The 20599-nt window shown below is 50.6% G+C and overlaps 1 pseudogene across 1 annotated transcript; it reads right to left on the bottom strand.

Moving 5' to 3' along the window:
* Positions 1–4017: 4017 nt before the first annotated feature.
* Positions 4018–4942, bottom strand: LOC308048579 (olfactory receptor 14J1-like; annotated as a pseudogene). The gene has a single exon. The product of its transcript is annotated as an olfactory receptor 14J1-like (transcript).
* Between the last annotated feature and the right edge of the window lie 15657 nt (positions 4943–20599).

Raw genomic sequence — 20599 nt, 5'->3', positions numbered from 1 at the left:
CAGCTGGGAAGATGGAAAGGGCTCAGCAGCAGTGATCCTCATCCAGCTGGGTCTGTTTCCCAGCCCAGCCAGCGTGGCCAGAGCAGAGTCACCCATGGCCCCAGGGCACCACAGCCCCTCGCTCTGCAGAGCAGCATGGCCAGCTCAGGGCCCTGTGGGGAGCACAGACAGGGAACCAGGACCAGCCGACCAGGCCAGGCTGGACACCCTCACCTGGGGAAAGGGATGTCCCTGGAGAAGAGCAAGGCAGCATTTCTGTGTCTGCAGGGAAGAATCCAGGAGCAAGAGAAACCTCTTTCTAGAGATCATACCAGACCAGCATCAACTGGGGAAAAACACTCTCCCAGCACTCTTGGATGCAAACCCTCTGGTCCCAAGGGCTGGTAAGGCTGCAGTTTGCTCATGAAACCCCTGGCTTGATCCCCATCCACCACAGTTGTTGCCCTCCAGAGTTCTGCCTGGAAGCACAAAGGCCTGGAAGACTTTGCTGGTGACAACTGATGCAAAGACACGGAGACATCTCAGCTCTACCTACACCTTGTCTTACTAAATTCAGTAGTAGTCTCCCAGTATTTAGGATTCTCCTTTAGCTGTTCCTGAATTAGCAACAGCTTATCTTGATGACCTTCAATTCCTTTTGGAGTTTTAATTGTGTTCTGATCTGAACCATTGCTGTGCCTGGAGGACGCTGTCCTTGAAAACTAGATGGATCCAGGCATATTGTGAAAGTATTTGGTCTTTTTGTTGATTGTATCATCAAGAGACTGAGTGAAGATCCCTGTGTGATGTGCTGCTTGTCCATGCAATGCCTGCAGCTGTTGGGTAGAGAAGAGACCAACCTTGCTTTTCTGATGACATTTGATGACTGATGTCCCTGGGAAAGCAATGGAACAGCTTATCCTTGGTGCCATCTCAAGGCATATCAAGGATAAGAGGGTCATTAGGGGCAGTCAGCATGGCTTCACCAAGGGGAAGTCATGCTTGACCAACCTCATAGCCTTTTATGAGAATGTAACAAGGTGGATGGATGATGGCAGAGTGGTGGATGTGGTCACCTTGACTTCAGTAAAGGCTTTGACACAGTCTCCACAGCATCCTCACAGCTGAGTTGAGGAGGGGTGGTCTGGACAATAGAGTAGTGAGGTGGGTTGCAAACTGGCTTAAGGAGAGAAGCCAGAGAGTGGTAGTCAATGGTGCGGAGTCCAGTTGGAGGCCAGTATCTAGTGCAGTTCCTCAGGGGGCAGCACTGGGGCCAGTATTATTCAATATATTCATTAACGATTTAGATGAGGGAATAGAGTGACTATCAGCAAGTTTGCTGATGACACTAAGCTGGGAGGAGCGGCTGACATGCCAGAGGCTGTGCTGTCATCCAGCAAGACCTGGACAGGCTGGAGAGCTGGGTGGGAAATAACCTGATGAAATTTAACAAGGGCAAGTGCAGAGTCTTGCATCTGGGCAGGAACAACCCCAGGTTCCAGTATAGGTTGGGAAATTACATATTAGAGAGCAGCGTAGGGGAAAGGGACCTGGGGATCCTGGTGGACAACAGGATGACCATGAGCCAGCACTGGGCCCTTGTGGCCAGGAAGGCCAATGGCATCCTGGGGTGTATTAGAAGGGGGGTGGTCAGTAGATCGAGAGAGGTTCTCCTTCCCCTCTACTCCGGCCTGGTGGACCCCATCTAGAATATTGTGTCCAGTTCTGGGCCCCTCAGTTCCAGCAGGACAGGGAACTGCTGGAGAGAGTCCAGCGCAGGGCAACAAAGATTATTAAGGGAGTGGAGCACCTCCCTTATGAGGAAAGGCTGAGGGAGCTGGGGCTCTTTAGTTTGGAGAAGAGGAGGCTGAGGGGTGACCTTGTTAATGCTCACAAATATATAAAGGGTGAGTGCCACGAGGATGGAGCCAGGCTCTTCTCCGTGGCAAACAATGATAGGACAAGGGGTAATGGGATCAAGCTGGAACACAAGAGGTTCCACTCAAATTTGAGAAAAAACTTCTTCTCAGTAAGGGTGACAGACACTGGAACAGGCTGCCCAGGGAGGTTCTGGAGTCTCCTTCTCTGGAGACATTCAAGACCCACCTGGACATGTTCCTGTGCGACCTCACCTGGGTGTTCCTGCTCCAGCAGGGGGATTGGACTAGATGATCTTTTGAGGTCCCTTCCAATCCCAAACATACTGTGATACTGTGATACTGTGACTTTGTACCACTGGTGATATTTGGGCTTGATGGTTCAGCCAACTTCCCACCCAGCATCCACTTTTTGAGCCCCATCAGCACCACTCTGACCAGAAGGAGACCATGGCTGAGCCTTGCAAATGCCCTGTACACAACATGCCTTTCTTTCCCCTGTCCATTTGGGTTCAGCAATCCCTCGCTTGTCCTTCACATTCCTGGAAATGGCTGCAGGAGGCTTGTCCCATCCTCTTCCCAGGGAGGGAGGAAGGGTGGCCAGCCTGTTATTCTTCCCATTCCTATTCCTGCTCTTCTTGAAGATGGGTTTGAGGTCTGAGATTTCTAAGGACCCCAGAGCCATTCTGATTTCCTTGACACTCAGGAGAGCACAATCTGGAATCACAAGAAAGGGTGATAGAACAGACTGGAGCACTTGCAGTGATCCTTTTCAAGGCAGCTGAGACGAATCTCACTGATCCAGTGGGGTTTGTTTATGGAGTCACACACAGAAATATCAGGGTTCTGTCAGGCGTCCATATCTGAGTTGGTCTCAGGACTCCTTGTTCACCCAGGGATGCTCAGAGACAGAGTCTGTCCCTATTACACACAGAGGCAGGAGTCACAGTGTCCCTCTGGCCTCCTGTTGCCACTCCCAAAGGACAGGAGACACCTCGGCCCTATGGTGTGTCACCTGCTCTGCACTCATCTGAGATGTCCCACATCATGAGGAATGGACACAGGGAGCTCAGTTCAAGGAAGCACAACCCAGTGCTGCATTCAGGTGATTTCCCATAGGTTGTTCCTCCCAATATGAAGTGACCTCAAGACATTGCCTGTCCCGCAGGCCTTCACGGAACGGAAAGGAAGAGTTGATGGTGTTTGTGCTCACTCAGGTTCACGTCACCTCATGTACATGATGTGCGTGCTCACATCTCATCTGTACAAGGCAAACATGGACTGCTGAACTATTCATTGAGTGTCCATCCATGGAGAGAAAACAGCCTCTGTGGGTGAGAAGCCAGTGCTGGAAATGGTGGTTTGAGAGGCCAGTCCATGGTGGTTGACCTGAGGCTCCTTCCACGGGGTGTCCAGTGCACAGAGGCACAGCCCAGCCCTGCTCTGCTGGTCCTGCAGGTCTCTGGCAGGAGCCTGGCTGTGAGAGGACACTGCTGTGTGCCAGCCCTGCACACACACACTGTTCAGCTGTACACTGGTGTTTGCATTAGTTGCCACTTTCATGGGCATGTTCTTGAGAGAATCTTTGGAAGAAGACATAAGCCTTCAGGCCGTTTAGTTTGGAGATTTTATATCTTTCTATCTGGAAAGGCTGTTGTGAGGCCAGCTCTGTCACAGCAGTGCCCATTGCCTGTCCCTGCCTGCACCCACAGCACTGACACACAGCAGGACGGTGACCAAGCTGCCAGAGCACTCAGGCCTTGCACCAACACCAGGGATGAGAAGGAGAGTGTGGAGTGGAACCAGAACAGCTCTGGAAGAACAAGCGCTGCTGCTCCCTGACAGTGCGGCCATGATGGACTCTTTTACCCTCCTCTCATGAACACGGGAACCAGCCCTGGAGCTCTAAAAATGTGCTTGCAGGAAGGATATAGTGATAAACAAGTCACTAAAGAGCCTTTTATTTTGTTTAGAGACAAGGAGAGCACGGCTCCTCCTTTGCACAGCCAACAGTTATAAAAGAAAAGCCAATAGTGAATTAGAAAGGGGATGACAACATTATCACAAGAAGAAAACAAATAATAACAACAAAAAATCCAGATGACAGGCTGGAGCTGTAATTAGCTACATTAAAACACCTATGTAGAAGCAGATGGGTGGTTTATTGCTTTACAAAACAATAAGATATGAGTTTGCACAGGGCATCCTTGAGCTCCTGGTTCCTCATGCTGTAGATGAGGGGGTTCACTGCTGGAGGCACCACCGAGTACAGAACAGACACCACCAGGTCCAGGGATGGGGAGGAAATGGAGGGGGGCTTTAGGTGGGCAAACATGCCAGTGCTGACGAACAGAGAGACCACGGCCAGGTGAGGGGGGCAGGTGGAAAAGGCTTTGTGCCATTCCTGCTCAGAGGGGATCCTCAGCACGGCCCTGAAGATCTGCACATAGGACACCACAATAAACCCAAAACACAGAAATGCTACTAGCCACAAGCAACCCAAGTTCCCTGAGGTAGGAGTATGAGCAGGAGAGCTTGAGGATCTGGGGGATTTCACAGAAGAACTGGCCCAGGGCATTGCCCTTGCACAGGGGCAGTGAAAATGTATTGGCCGTGTGCAGCAGAGCATGGAGAAATCCAGTGGCCCAGGCAGCTGCTGCCATGTGGACACAAGCTCTGCTGCCCAGGAGGGTCCCGTAGTGCAGGGGTTTGCAGATGGCAACGTAGCGGTCGTACGACATGATGGTGGGAAGAAAATACTCTGTTGAAATGAAAAAGAAAAACATAAAGACTTGTGCAGCACATCCCAAAAAGGAGATGGTCCTGCTGTCCCACACAGAATTGGCCATAGACTTGGGGACAGTGGTGGAGATGGAGCCCAGGTCAAGGAGGGCAAGGTTGAGCAGGAAGAAGTACATGGGGGTGTGGAGGTGCTGGTCGCAGGCTATGGTGGTGATGATGAGGCCGTTGCCCAGGAGGGCAGCCAGGTAGATGCCCAGGAAGAGCCAGAAGTGCAAGAGCTGCAGCTCCCGTGTGTCTGCGAATGGCAGGAGGAGGAACTGGGTGATGGAGCTGCTGTTGGTCATTTGCTGCCTGTGGGCATGAGGACCTGTGCAAGGAGGAAAAGGTTTAGGTCAAGCCTTCTATGGGAACAACCAAAGGCATTTCCCAAAGTCTCTCCCACCCCACTCACACAAAGAGACCCATTATTTTTTTCAGGAGAATGTCCTGGCTGAGCCCTCGTCGGTGCTTGATGAGTGTGCAATGCAGATCAGGGTCTCTGCCCAGGGGCTCCTGAGGAGTCAGCCTGACCCTGTGTGATGGGGTGGGCAGGGGCCAGTCCTGGGGTTCAGCTTTGTCAGCTGGAACCGCTCCTGGTGCAGAAGGGACTGTCAGCATCTGTACCCCCAGGCCTGAGAAACTGAGTTTGAGAGGTTTGGTGTTTCTACAGCTCCTTCTGCCCTCCTACCCTGGGGAGTGTTGTTGGGTGTCAGAAACCCTCAGCATTTCTGCTGCACTCAGGGACAACAGAGCGAGTCCTGCGAGACCAGGGGGTGCCTGTGGGTCAGTGCAGAGTGAGGGCAGCTGCTCTGTCCCTCTGTCCTGCTCCAGCTGCCCTGGGCTGGCACCTTTCTGAGATGGAGGCTGATCACACTCCCATGTTACCCTGAAAAGCTACCAGGCACTGCTGAGAGCAGAGGGATCCTCCTCAGACCATGACAGGTCTCACCCTTTCCTAAGGTCTCAGGACACACACAGCTCATTCCCCAGCCCCACAGACTGCATTGCCCACAGCCCACAGGTCAGAGCAAAGCTGGGACACGTGTGCCCATGGACACACCTGCAGGAAAGGACCCCCAAGATCAGGCTGTGCCTCTGCAGCTGAAACTGCCATCCGCAGAGAGCCTGACAGCAAGAACAAGATCCCAACAGCAGTGACCCAGAGCAGGGGAGCAAGAAGGAAAATGCGGTGAGGGTGGGTGTGAGAGAGGCCAGGGCAGAGGCAGCCGGGCACTCAGACAGCGTCACGCTTCCCCAGCTGTGCAGCCACCTCCCAGACACCAACAGTGCCGGGCAGCTGCTCTCAGCCCCTGTGCTCTGCAGAGGAGCTGGAGCTCTGGCTGCACAGGAGCTGCTTCGTGCCTTGGAGCCCCCGGCGCTGAGGGCAGAGGCTTTGCTGGGTGGGACAGGAGGCCAGGGGGCTGCTCACAGGAGGGATCTGACCTGCAGGGGGTCACAGGGACTTTTCTCTCTTCTCCCTCCCGTAACAACTCCCGGTTTGATTTCCTCTCATTTCTGATCATTTTCCTGCTGCCTGGAGATTCTCCCCTGGGAGGTGTTTCCCTGTCCATGTCTCTTCCCTGTCAGTGCTCACAGACCATCCCACCCTCTGTGCCCTCCCCCTGGCCCTACAGATCCTTCCTGTTCATAGGCACTGCCTGGGGGCATCTTCCTGTCTGCAGGCTGGAAAACAGGTTACAGATTAAGTGTAAGGTGTCCAGCAAAGGTGATGCTGGTTCTGGGCAGAGGAGAGGCAAGGCATGCCAGGATTCTCTTGAAGACCTACTGCGGTTCATGTGTCTCAAGTATTTCTTTAAAATTAAGAACAGCCTTAATCACCACCCATTCCCCAGAGTAGGAGACTGAAAACACAGACTCAGGGAGGTTCCTTATCTTTGTAGTACTCTTTGTCTTCTTCTCCTTGAAACCTCCTCTTGTCAATATTCTGGAATGAGCTGGAGCTGTGAGCAGCCCCGACCCACGGAGAACCCAGCAGCAGAGGGACCCTGCCCTGCCGGGGGTCACTCCTTCACCCCACAGCTTCTCCCCTCAGTGTTGCTGGGCTCTCCCGGGCAGGCTGAGCGCTGACCCTGGCAGGCGGCAGAGTCCCTGCCCGGCACAGCCCTGGGGTGCAGGGACCCTGCTCTGCAGGACAGCCCTGGGCACCCCTGCCTGCACATTGACATTTACACCCCACAGCCACCCTGGGGAGAACGCAGCATTCACGTCTTGTCACTGACAGTGCAGAAGGCAATCCCTGCTCTGCAGCACATCCTCCCCTCTGATCAGAGAACCTCTGAGAGCTGTACTTACATCTCTCGCAGGCTCTGCAATGTGACAGCTTTCTGAGATCCTACCATGATTTGCAGATGCAATGCCCTGCAGCCACAGGCTTCATATCAGAGAGGATTTCATTTCCAGTGACCTCTCAGCATCCTCCCAGCCCAGACTGCGATTCCCTCTCTGTGCCTGGCTCCTGTGCCCTCGGTGCTGCAGGCAGAGCCCTCAGCCCTGCTGCGTGTGCAGAGGAGCTGCTCCTGGGCAGAGCTGTCTCTCTGCAGTGCTGCCGCTGCCATGAGCTCCCTGTGTCCTAGGAGCCCAGCCCAGCTCAGCAGCACAGGAGCAGCCCTTGATGTCCCTTGCTCTGTCCCCTCTGGGCTCCTCCAGGTGTCCTTGGGACTCCAGGGTCACATCCTTTCAAAAAATCTGAAGTAATCAGTGATGTTGATTCTCTCTCCTCTGAAGAGACACATCATTGTGTTCTTTTTATTAAACGAATTAGTATGAAAATAATCTCTTCTTGTCCCATCATTAGACAGGACACCACGAAGGTTACACCAAAGGATCTAATTTCTCCAAGCTGAAGAAGGAATATCTTCAGTTGAATGAGTTCAGGCATTCTATTCTGGTTTTATACTCCAAGGTCTAGAGAGACATTCATCAATATTTGGCTATGTCATGTCTGTGCTCTGATTCAAAGCCTTTGCACACATGGGCTCTTGGACACTTGGTGCCAGGTTTCTTGTGCAGGTCAGAGCTGGGCTGGTGCCACAGCTGGGGTGGCTCAGCCCAGATGTGAGGCCATGTCCTCAGCCAGGGACCTGACTGGGGAGTTGGAGCTGTCAGTGCTGCAGACAGAGCTGTGACACGGATGGAATGAACTGCCAGGCAGGGTGGCAGGAGTGAGTTCATCTGGTCTCAAGGACAGCAGCCTCCAAGCACAGCAACAGCCCAGATCAAAGCTCAGTCTAGACCTGTAAGGCAATTCAACTTCCCATAATGAGCTGTTACTACTGCAGGAACAGTTAAAGGAGAAACAAACTCATTGTCTGGCCACTGATACACTTAATAAAAGAAAGAGGTGAGAAACCCTATGTCCTCTTGTTGTCCCCCTTGTACAGCAAGGTCTCCCAGGCCTCTGTGACTGGAGTCAGAACAACCAGCAGTGGATGAGGATCAAGTCAGGGGTCACTGCAACTAACACAGTCCTCTCCAGTCTATGGGACAGCAGGGGCAGCATCCCAGAAGCTGGGACAGCAGGACCATGTCACAGTGAGGCCACTCTCCACCATCTGTGAAAGCTCATGGAGACTGGGGGGACTCCCTGACCACTGGCAGCTCTCACACAGTGTGTGCACTTTTCAAAATGGCCCATGGGTGAGCAGGGGAACTAAGGGCTGTGCCCCAGAGCATGTCCACTGGGACCCCATTTCTGGGTGTCTGGAAGAGAAGGTGATGGGGTTTGCCCAGGGCAGGTTGTGCCTGTCCATCCTCTTTGCTTTCTATGAGGAAAGGATAGGGTTGTGGACGTGGGCAAAGCAGTGGTGGTCTGTTACCTGAAAGTCAGCAAGGAATCCAGCATCATTTCCTGCAATATTTTTGTAGCCAAGGTAGGATAAAGCACTGAGTTATCTGGTCTAATGCTGCTTTGAGTAGCAGGACGTTGGTCAAGACACCTTCCAAACTCCCTTTAAACCTGAATAATGCTGTCCTTTCATCCCCCTCATGTTTTCAATTCAGACAAAGCTCTCAGGTTCTCTCTGACCACAGGAATAATTCACATGAGGTGCAGGGCTGCTTTATAAGTGCCCCTAAACAGCCCTGACCACAACTTTTGCATCCCTTCTCACTTGCCCAAACCCAGGGTCTTTTTTGCTCTCCTAGTACCCTTGCAGAAGGAACACACCACCTTGTTCATCCTTTCAGAGCAGGTTGTTCAAGAGGTCTCAGCATCCAATGTACAGAGTCTGCACACCAGCCAGGCAGCAAAGCCACCGTTACAGAAATGGGGACGAGGCACTTGACCAGCTCCTTGAACCCAGATATCAGTGTGACATGTCTGCTGAGATGCCAGGGAACACCTAAAATCTACGTGAAGGGTATGTGAGTCCTGGTTGGGTATCCTGGCTTGTCTCCTGACCCATGTGGTTCTTCAGGCTGTGAAGAGAATCAAAACCAGCCATTGGACTGGGGTAGTTCCATTGTACACGTGTCAAACAGGGCAGATGAGAGAGTTCAGAACTCCAGACTCTGCGGCACTGTTGGGACTGCAGAGACTGGAAATGCAGGTGACAGTGTGTGTCAGTGCACACACATAAAGATTCTGGCTTCCTTTGGGCCTTTGCACTGACCTGGGATCTGTTCCTTGGCCTTCTTTGTCTCAAAAAAAAACTGTTCTCCTATGCAACCTCCACATCACACCACATAAGAAATAATGAAAAGGTAGAAAAATAATGAAAGAAGCACAATTTTGGGGCAATTCTGTGCAAGAGGTGTACTCTTTAAATGATTAAAACAAAGAAGAAGCGAGAGAAAAAGCATTGTTCTAAGAAGTTATTTCAAGGCACAACTGCTGAGGTGTAGTAGATGCTTGGAAAAGCAAGAATGACTGTTAGGATTGAAATTAAAGAGATTTAAATCATCATGATCATCAGTGAGAATAAGGAGTTCCCTGTTACTGTCACTAGTGACAGCACCACTGTTCACAAACATCCTTCAGAGCATCTCCATTTTTCCTGGGCTCCAAAGCTCAGCGTGCCCAGAGTTTGACAGGATTGCTGCAAACCCCTGTGACCCAAATCTCTACAACTGTCTCTGTTCAACAGCCTTTTACCCCAGGAAGGGGAAAACTGCCAATGCAGACAACAACCCAGTGCCCAACCTGCCTGGAGAGCCAGGACAGTTGTGCCACAAAACAGCTGCCTCTGAGGGAAGCTGGAGGTGATGGAACTGAAATGGTTTCAACCCAAATCATAGAATCATAGAATCATTTAGGCTGGAAAATACCCTTAAGAACACAGCATCCTACCATAAATCAAACACTGCCAAGCCCACCACCAAACCATGTCCCAAAGCGCCACATCTCCACGTCTTTTAAACACCTCCAGCCATGGAAGCTCCAATACTGAGCTGGCAGGACACCATTGGCTGCAGTTGGACATAAGATACTGGTCATGGCTGTGAGTTCAGCCCTCGCTGGCAGAATGTCTCACACCCTCACTGAGGAGGGCAGGGGGCTGGGAGATGGGAGCACGTTTCCGTTTCCAGATCCCAGCACAGAGCCCAAACCATCCTGCCCTTGGACTCTGAATCCCAATTCCTGAGATGCAAAGCTGGTGGGGCTTCTGTGGATAATCATGTCAAAAGCATGAAAAGTCCTTCAAATGTCTGTGTAATTTGTCTAGGAATGTCAGTTTTTAAAGAAAATAAAATGACATGTTTATATTTAAATGTCACTAAAAGAGTACTCTGCATCTGTGGTAGCTCTTAAGTGGATCAGATGAAGGGTGGTCTTGCAGAAGTCACCCTGTTCCTCCCCAAGTGATTGACACTGCTCATGTGCCTCTGCAGAGAGTGGCAGGAGCTGGATCCCCTTCTCGGGACAGACTCCTTCCAGGAGAGACACAGACACAGGGGGAACTCATCAGGTTTTCATGGCATCTCACTCGGCATCAGTTTCTATGTAACAGGTGATTTCATTTCTGCACAAATGATCATAAAGAGACAACTGTTTTGTCAGAAATGGTCATAAAGGGGGTGTTATGGACAAGAAAGCTCACCATGAACTCTGGAGAGAGCAACGAAGTTCATAATAAGCACCAGGAAGAACCAAGAAGCTCGAGGCCTCTTCTGAAGAGCGGGAGGCCTGAGCAGCCGTGATTGGCCATTGTAGGTGTGGGAGAGGGTCAGGGCATGTCAGGGAGAAGCAATGAGATGGCTGATGGCTTCAGTGAACCCTTCCAGCCATTTCTGAGCCCAGAAATGGAAAGCAGTTGATGTCTGCAGGTGGAGGAAGAACAGGAGGAAGATTTTCCTGGGAATACGGAAGGAAGAAAGGCCTCTCTTGGGCTAATCATGTATGGCAGTGCCATTTGCATGCTGTGGGCATGGCTGTGCCTGGGAAATGGGGAACGGCTGCTGCTGGGGTGGCTGTGCTCAGTCATGGCCCATGAGCTGACCCTGCTCTGCTCCTCTCTTACACTGCCCACACTTGGATGGTCCTCAGGAATCACCCATGAACGTGGTGGATCCATGAACCTCCTGGAGTGATGGGTAATGATCCAAATAGGGATTCAAGCAAGTTTGGGACTGGGACATTGAGGTGATTGGTGACCATTGTCAGGTGTATGAAAGAAGCTGGATGAGTTGTGAGGAGCTCACAGGCATTTCCAACTCCACAGAAAACCAGAGTCTTGCAGTTAAAGCAACAGCACTTGACATAAAACCCACCCCCAAAACACAAAACACTCACACTGACCACAGGAAAAGCCTTGAAAAACATTGGAGAAAAATCTACCAGGTCCCAGGGGTCAGGGCTCAGCCATTCTGGTGATGAACAAGCATCAAGGGCTGACATGGCATCAGAGCCACCTCCACATGGCCCTCACCACCTGGAACCAGTGTCTGCAAGTCTGCCCTTCACCAGCCTCCAGGGACAGGGACCTGCACTGGTTGTTTCCTTCACAGTTGTGTCAGTGATGGCCCTTCATGGGGTCCAAACACCCTCAGAAACTTGGGGTTTGCTTCTGCTTTTTACTTCATTGGAGGTTTGTTCATTCTCTCAGTATCTGCAGTTCAGGATCATGGCAGCAGAGGGCTCACTAACATCTAAAATGCTCTTAAATGCCAAGGCTCTGTGCATCATTTTCCTAAAGGCTTTAAGTCTGGTGTGGATGATTAGAGAGATTTCAGGAATAGCCAAACAGAGAGCATTTCCATAATAAATAGCAATAAAGCCAAATTTCTTCTGTTTCCTTCCCTGCTCGCCCCTCACTCCCTTTCCAGAATAGGTCACATCAGCAGCTTCCAGTTCATATTGATCTGTTGAATCTCCTGATAAAGACTGAATATGCCAGAAAAGGGGGTGCCTAAATCACCATGTGCATGAGGAGACGGGCCAGGACACCTCAAGACGAGTCACACTCCTCTGGACCAAGAGGTGGGTGTTCCCGGCAATCTCAAGTGCCACAGCACAGTGATACTTGTGTCCAGGAGCTGGTCAAGTGACCCATCTTCTGTTCTGTAATGGTGTCTGGGTGTGCTCAGGTCACTCCTGACTTGAGCCCCATCCACTGCTGGGTGTTCTCCAGACTCCTGCCTTCAGGAACAAAGTCCCAGGAGACCTTGCTGGTGAAGTTGGAGGCAAAGAAGCCATGAAGAACCTCAGTCCCGTCTGATTCTACTCTTATGAAGTTCAGCAGCAAGCCCACGTTCACCCTGTGTATTCTCTTACTGCAAGTGATGCTCTGTCAGCTCATCTTGCTGCCCTTCCCGTGCAGGTATCAAGTCCAGGGCAGCTTTGACATCATCCCCACGACCATGGACAAGGTTTTAATATTCCTCCTTTGCAGCTTCCCCTGCTCTCACCTCCTGTGTGCTGCCTTTGTGCCCTGGAGGTCCATCAATTAAGAAGAGCAGCCTCACACGATAAATGCTTCTGTTCATGGGTACTTGGGGAGATCATTCTTGTGCTTGGAGCAGCCTGTCCTGTAAGGATTATCAGATTTCCTGAGCTCCTTCACCCTTCAGATCTACTTCCATGTCTCCACTTTGCCCACCATTCCCCAGTATGTCAAAGTCTTCTCCTCTGAAGCCCACCAGCCTGTGCTCTGCTGCTGGCCTTCCTCCCTCCCCTCTGGTGCCTGGGACCCCTCTGTGTCCTGCTCATGACAGCCAAGGTGGACACTGATGTTCACATCCCTCACCAGCTCTTTCCTGTTTCCCAGTTACAGATTCAGGTGAACATCACCCTTGTTGGCCCATCAGGCAGACATGTTAAGAAGTTGTCCCAAGATGTTCTGGACTGTTGGCACCTGCAGATTTGCCTGGCCAGTGAATTTCAGGGCAATTACAGTTCCCCATAGGAACCTGCTCATTGTCTGGAGAGTTTCTCAGGTTGCTGACAGAAGATCTTTTCCATTTCTTCTCCATGATCAAGTAGTTTGTAAACATCCCACATGTTGTCACCCTCTACTGGGTATACATGGCAAAGTCTTGGAACTGGGGGTGAGTGTGGGTGTGCTACAGATGTCACCTCTCTGAGAAGTCAACAACAAGTTTGACCGACATTGTGGACCCACCACTGACCGGCCAAAATGGACCCACTCCTTGCCAAATCTGAGCCACTCAGTGATGCTGGCAGCACCTCTGGGATATTGTATTTGAGAAAGGGTTAAAAATGCTGCACAACAGCAGGTGGGAGAGAGGAGGGAGGAAATGAGAGAGAAAAGCACTGCAGACACCAAGGTCATATCCCACAGGACCTGAGCAGGTCCCTCAGCAGGCCAAATCCTGCTCTCCTGAAATCCTGCTCTTGGCCTTGTTCTCATCTCCCAGGAGCCTCAGCTCCACTTTCCCATCCCTGACTGTTCCATCCTGACCAACTCTTTCTGGTTTGTAAGTGTGAAGTCCCACAGGGCACCTCACCCCACTGACTCCTCAGTCACCCATGTCAGGAAGATGTTGTCAATGAGCTTCAAACCCTCCTGGATGGCCGGTTCCTTGCAGATATTGTGATATCTCAGGTCTGCCATGAGGACACGGCCCTGGAAACATGAGGCTTCTTTCATTTGTCTGAAGGAGGCCTCATCTCATTCCTCTTCCTCATCAATGAGTCTGTAGCTGATGTCCAGTCACCACAACACTGCCCATGTTGTTCTGCCCTCTCATGCTGACTCCTCAACCTTCAGCTGACATTGTCTGTCCCCAGGCAGAGCTCCACGCATTCCTGCTGCTCTACCACATGAAGGGAAGCTATCCCTTTGACTCCAGACCTCTGGTATTCTGAGTATCAGACACCCAAGACGCCACATTTTCCCCAGGAGATGATATTTATAGAATCCTGTAGTGCCTCATGCTGTTATGTTGGTAGAGACACCCTCATCAGGATAAGCCATCTGCGTTCAAACATTAATACCTGAGCAAATGGAGCTTCAGTCAAGGGAGATTCCAGACCTTGTGAATATCTGGTGTTCGCCCATCAGAAATCTCTAAATTGTGACAAGATGAAATGACGAGTTCTCAGTGACCCTGAGGAGAAGGGCCTGGGCACTACAAGGTCCCCACACCAGCCCGTGGTGCACGCTCACCATGAACAAGGCAGCTGCACACGGGGCTGCATGAGGAGGAGCGTGGGGACCCAGACACCTGCAGTTCTCATCCCATTCGGTTCAGCACTGGTGTGACCCACACACACGGGTGTGTGCCAGTGTGCAGCTTCCCAGTTTGGAGAAGCAGGGAGGAACTGGAGAGTGCAGGGCTGTGCCAAGGCAGGTTCAGCACCTTGTGCACACGGTGTGGGGTGCGGAGGGACCTGGTCTGCTTTGGCCCAGCAGCGCTGGGGAGGCTGCAGCAGCGCAGGAGTAGCCTGAGAGTGCTTGAAGGGCGGTTTCAGAGGTGGTGGAGGTTTCTGCATAGTGGGAAAGAGCTTGAGAAAGAAATAATGTCCCAAAGTGCATCTGGGGAGGTCCAGGCTGGACATGAGCAGAAAGGAATGTGAAGGAAGGGCAGTGCTGTGGTGGAGCAGGTCAGCAGAGGGAGTCTGCATCAGCCCAAGGCTTTGTGCTTCAAGGAGCAGCTGGGGAGGATGGAGAGATCTCAGCAAAGGAAGGAAGATGCTCAGACAAGAGCAAGGTGGGGCAGCAGGGGGGATGTCTCCAGCCTGCAGGAACAGAGGTGCAGGGGATGCCACAGCACAGGACAGGCTGTCGTGGAGATGATCACGGGATGGAAAGAGGCTGAAAGCCCCACCAGACATGAGCTCCTTCTCCCCTTGGCTATGGCTGTTGTCTGCACCTCTGATGCCTGTGAGGAGACACCTTGTCCTTGCAGCACAGGGGCCTCATGGCCTCCTTGTCCCTACCTGCTCTCAGCCCAGCATCTCTGCACCTTCACTGCTGTGTCTGCACCCTCACTGGCTGTACTTTGGAACACAAACCACGGGCTGATTCATCTCCCTCTGCGTCACCTCTTGCACCACAGCACTGCCCTTCCAGTGTCATTTCTTCCTCCCGATATCCAGTCTCCACGTCCCAGTCTGCACTTGGTGCTTTTTTATTTTTTTTTTTTTGGTCTGTGCTGCTTTTTCCCACTACTTGAGAAAGCTTCACCACCTCAGAAACTCCCCATCAAGCAGAGATCCCAACCTGTTAGACCTCCTCTGGTCTTCCAGTTGACCAGGGAGAAGTAACCTCAACATGATCCTCTAAATCCCATGACTGCTGCTGGCCTTTCAGCTTCTCTAATAGACACGAGGTTCTTACCCAGCCATGTCTCTGCTGCTGGGCTGTCACGTCCAGAGATGGAACTGACCTCACAGGCCCCTTCACAGCCACACTCTTCTGACTGGATTATGAGTGTCTGAGACACAACTGACCTCATAATACCACACCCATCCGTCTTGCTCCTTAGCACCCAGGACCGAAGCATGTTCTACACACTCCTACACCTGCCCCTCTTTCTCACAGGCTGTAGACACCCATCTCGTTTCCTCACCATGTTCAAATTTGTCATATATACTTCCTACTAAAAATGTGACTGAAAAGCACTTCTATATCTCCACTTCTGCCCTTTTTTTTTTTTTTTTTTTTTTTGTTACTATTCTTCTACCTATTCTCTCTCTCGAAATCTCTCAAAGGCAAAAATTCTGTCAAATCACAGAATAACTCAGGTTTGAAGAGAGCCCTTGTCTCACTCATTTGGCTCACTCTCCTGCTCAAGGCAGGGTGAACCAGGTGGGATTGCTCAAGGCCTCCACCCAGGTTTGCATCATCCTCAAAGGTGCTGAAAGTGCACTGTGTAACATCGTAAAAGATGAGAATAAAGACGTTCAACAGTGTTGATCCAAGTGCTGGCCACTGAGATGACACCAGTAACTGGCTGCACAGAGGACTTTGTACCACTGGTGATATTTGGTCATGAGTGTTTAGCCAACTTCCCACCCAGCATCCACTTCCTGAGCCCCATCAGCACCACTCTGGCCAGAAGGGGACCATGTCTGAGGTGTGGCTGGAGGGCCGGGCCCAAGGAGTTGTGGTGAATGGAGGCAAATCCAGTTGGTGACCGGTCACGAATGGTTTTCCCCAGGGCTCAGTATTGGGCTCAGTTCTCTTTAATCTCTATCAATGGTCTGTATGAGGTGATCAAGTGCACCCTTAGTAAGTTTGCAGACAACACCAAGTCGGATGGGAGTGCTGATCTGCTGGAGGGTGTGAAGGCCATACAGATGGATCTGGCCCAGCTGGATCATTGGGCTGAGGCCATTTGTATGAGGTTTGACCAGACCAAGTGCCGGGTCCTGCACTTGGGTCACAACAACCCCAGGCTCAGGAAGGAGTGGCTGGAAAATTTTCTGGTGGAGACGGATATGGGGGTGTTGATGACAGCAGCTGAACAGGAGCCATTGTGTGGCCAGGTGGCTAAAAAGGCCACCAATAGTATCTTGACTTGTATCAGGAATAGTGTGGCCAGCAGGACTAGAAAAGTGATTGTGCCACTGTACTTGGAACTGGTGTGGCTGGACCTTGAATCTGGTCCTTATCATAAGGACATTGAGGCACTAGAGAGAGTGCAGAGGAGGTGACGAATCTGCTGAGGGGCTGGAGCACAAGTGTGATGAGGAGCGGCTGAGGGAACTGGTGGGTTCAGCTGGAGAAGAGGAGGCTGAGGGGAGACCTTATCACTGTCTACAACTGCCCAAAAGGAGGTTGGAACATGGAGGGTGTTGGTCTCTTCTCATGACTAACCAGTGATAGGACAAGAGGAAATGGCCTCGAGTTGTGCCAGGAAAGGTTTAGATTGGATATTAGGAAAAAATTCTTCCTGGAAAGGGCTGTCAGGCATTGGAACAGGCTGCCCAGGGCAGTGGTTGAGTCAGCATCCCTGCAGGGGTTTAAAAGGAGTTTAGACGAGGTTCTTAAGGAAGACGGTTTAGTGCTCGAGTCAGGTTATGGTTCAACTCAATGATTCTGAGCATTTCTTTCACCTGAAACGATTCTATGATTCTGTGATATCAACTGCAAAATTCTTCTAACACTTCTAAGTGCTCTTCACGTACCTGCCTCTTTACCTACAGTCCTGAAAGTTTTCTAATTAAACACACAAGTCTTGAATACCAGATGTAAATGATGGAAGCGACATGGCTCTATCAGTCTGGTCTGATACCTGCCAGTCCCAGGCAAACACCTCAGGTACACGGGGCCTCTCGAGGTTTGCACTGGATGTTTATAGTGAGACCATGGAGCTCAGCCCGAAAACCTGAGAACTCCCCTACAAACTGAAAACCAAACCAGCCCAACAACAACTACAAAAAGAACAAAAATCGCCACAATCTATTTTTTTATCAGATGAAATAATTCAATATTTGCACTAAAATATCTGTGGAATTTCTATCCTGCCAAAATATGAATTTTCAGAATGTGTATGGACTGTGGGAGATGAAACGTTGGCCTTTCCCTGTGCTTGCAGTGCCAGAACTCTGTCTGCAGTTCTGTGAAACCACAGAACTGAGAAACATCATTAAGTTCTATTGTGGTTTTGTTTTTTATTTTCTTTTCTCCTTTTTTGTTTCCTCTAATTAAAAATTCCCCGGTGCCTGTTTTCATCCAGTTCTCTAAGGAAACATGAAGCAATTCCTGCAAAGAAGCTGTAACAATCAGTGTGAACTTCAGTGCAGAATCTGATGTAAAGAAATGTGCTCTAAATCCCAGGGGGGCAATGAGTGAAACAAGGATTTTGGGGAGCTGATTATAGATTTCCTGCTTAGGAGTGTGACTCCTCTTGAGGTGTCCTGGCCTGTCTCCTCACTCACACGGTGTTTTAGGCACCCACTTTTCTGACATATTCAGACTTTATCAGGAGATGTACGACATCAATATATACAGGAGGCTGCTGATACCACCTGTTCTGGAAAGGGAGAGAAGCACGAGCAGAGAATGAAATAGAAGAAATACTGCTTTGTTCCTATTTATTATGGAAATGCTCTTTGTTTGGCTATTCCTGAAATCTCTCTAATCATCGACACCAGACTTGAAGCCTTTAGGATAATGATGCACACAGCTTTGGCTTGTAAGAACATTTTCGATGTTAGTGAGCCCTCTGCTGCCATGATCCTGAACTGCAGATACTGAAAGAATGAACAAACCTCCAATGAAGTGAAAGGCAGAAGCAAACCCCAAGTTTCTGAGGGTGTTTGGACCCCATGAAGGGCCATCACTGACACAACTGTGAAGGAAACAACCAGTGCAGGTCCCTGTCCCTGGAGGCTGGTGAAGGGCAGACTTGCAGACACTGGTTCCAGGTGGTGAGGGCCATGTGGAAGTGGCTCTGGTGCCATGTCAGCCCTTGATGCTTGTTCATCACCAGAATGGCTGAGCCCTGACCCCTGGGACCTGGTAGATTTTTCTCCAATGTTTTTCAAGGCTTTTCCTGTGGTCAGTGTGAGTGTTTTGTGTTTTGGGGGTGGGTTTTATGTCAAGTGCTGTTGCTTTAACTGCAAGACTCTGGTTTTCTGTGGAGTTGGAAATGCCTGTGAGCTCCTCACAACTCATCCAGCTTCTTTCATACACCTGACAATGGTCACCAATCACCTCAATGTCCCAGTCCCAAACTTGCTTGAATCCCTATTTGGATCATTACCCATCACTCCAGGAGGTTCATGGATCCACCACGTTCATGGGTGATTCCTGAGGACCACCCAAGTTTGGGCAGTGTAAGAGAGGAGCAGAGCAGGGTCAGCTCATGGGCCATGACTGAGCACAGCCACCCCAGCAGCAGCCGTTCCCCATTTCCCAGGCACAGCCATGCCCACAGCATGCAAATGGCACTGCCATACATGATTAGCCCAATAGAGGCCTTTCTTCCATCCCTGTTCCCAGGAAGATCTTCCTCCTGTTCCTCCTACACATGCAGACATCAACTGCTTTCCATTTCTGGGCTCAGAAATGGCTGGAAGGGTTCACTGAAGCCATCAGCCATCTCATTGCTTCTCCCTGACATGCCCTGACCCTCTCCCACACCTACAACGGCCAATCACGGCTGCTCAGGCCTCCCGCTCTTCAGAAGAGGCCTCGAGCTTCTTGGTTCTTCCTGCTGCTTATTATAAACTTCCTCGCTCTCTGCAGAGTTCACGGTGAGCTTTCTTGTCCATAACAGCCCCTTTATGACCATGTTTCACTAAATGGTTGTGTTTGTATGATCATTTGTGCAGAAAGGGCAGTCACAGGACAGCACCCAATATGTCAAAACTGATGCCGAGTGAAATGCCGTAAAGACCCGATGAGTTCCCCCTGTGTCTGTGTCTCTCCTGGAAGGAGTCTGTCCCGAGAAGGGGATCCAGCTCCTGCCACTCTCTGCAGAGGCACATGAGCAGTGTCCATCATCTGGGGACACAAAGGGTGACGTTTGCCAGACCACCCGTCATCTGAACCACTTAGATGTGTGCTTGTGGATGGGGTATGGAGCCTTATATTGCCAATATCTATTTAATTGTCATTGCCAGAGGGGCTGCCACAGAGGCAGAGCACTGTTTTACAGATAGTGAAATATAAGCATATAAAACTGACATTCCTAGACAAACTACACAAACATGTGAAGGACTTTTCGTGCCTTTTAACACTATTATCCACAAAAGGCTCAACAGCTTTGCATCTCAGGAAATGGGATCCAGAGTCCAAGGGCAGGATGGTTTGGGCTCTGTGCTGGGATCTGGAAACTGGAACGTGCTCCCATCTCCCAGCCCCCTGCCCTCCTCAGTGAGGGTGTGAGACATTCTGCCAGCGAGGGCTGAACTCACAGCCATGACCAGTATCTTATGTCCAACTGCAGCCAATGGTGTCCTGCCAGCTCAGGATTGGAGCTTCCATGGCTGGAGGTGTTTAAAAGACATGGAGACGTGGCACTTTGGAACATGGTTTAGTGGTGGTCTTGGCAATGTTTGTTTTACAGTTGAACTCCATGTTCTTAAGGGTCTTTTCCAGCCTAAATGATTCTATGATTCTATGATTTGGGTTGAAACCATTGCAATTCCATCACCTCCAGCTTCCCTCAGAGGCGGCTGTTTTGTGGCACAACTTCTCTGGCTCTCCAGGCAGGTTGGGCACTGGGTTGTTGTCTGCATTGGCAGTTTTCCCCTTCCTGGGGTAAAAGGCTGTTGAGCAGAGACGGTTGTAGAGATTTGGGTCACAGGGGTTTGCAGCAATCCATGCCAAACTCTGAGCATGATGAGCTTTGGAGCCCAGGAAAAATGGAGATGCTCTGAAGGATGTTTGTGAACAGTGGTGCTGTTACTAGTAACAGTAACAGGGAACTCCTCATTCTCACTGATGATCATGATGATGATTTAAATCTCTTTAATTTCAGTCCTAACAGTCATTCTTGCTTTTCCAAGCATCTACTACACCTCAGCAGTTGTGCCTTGAAATAACTTCTTAGAACAATGCTTTTTCCCTCACTTCTTTTTCATTTTA

The sequence above is a fragment of the Nesoenas mayeri genome (genome assembly GCF_963082525.1).
Source record: "Nesoenas mayeri genome assembly, chromosome: 21".
In the NCBI taxonomy this organism is placed as follows: domain Eukaryota; kingdom Metazoa; phylum Chordata; class Aves; order Columbiformes; family Columbidae; genus Nesoenas; species Nesoenas mayeri.
This window is presented reverse-complemented; position numbering and strand designations above follow the sequence as displayed.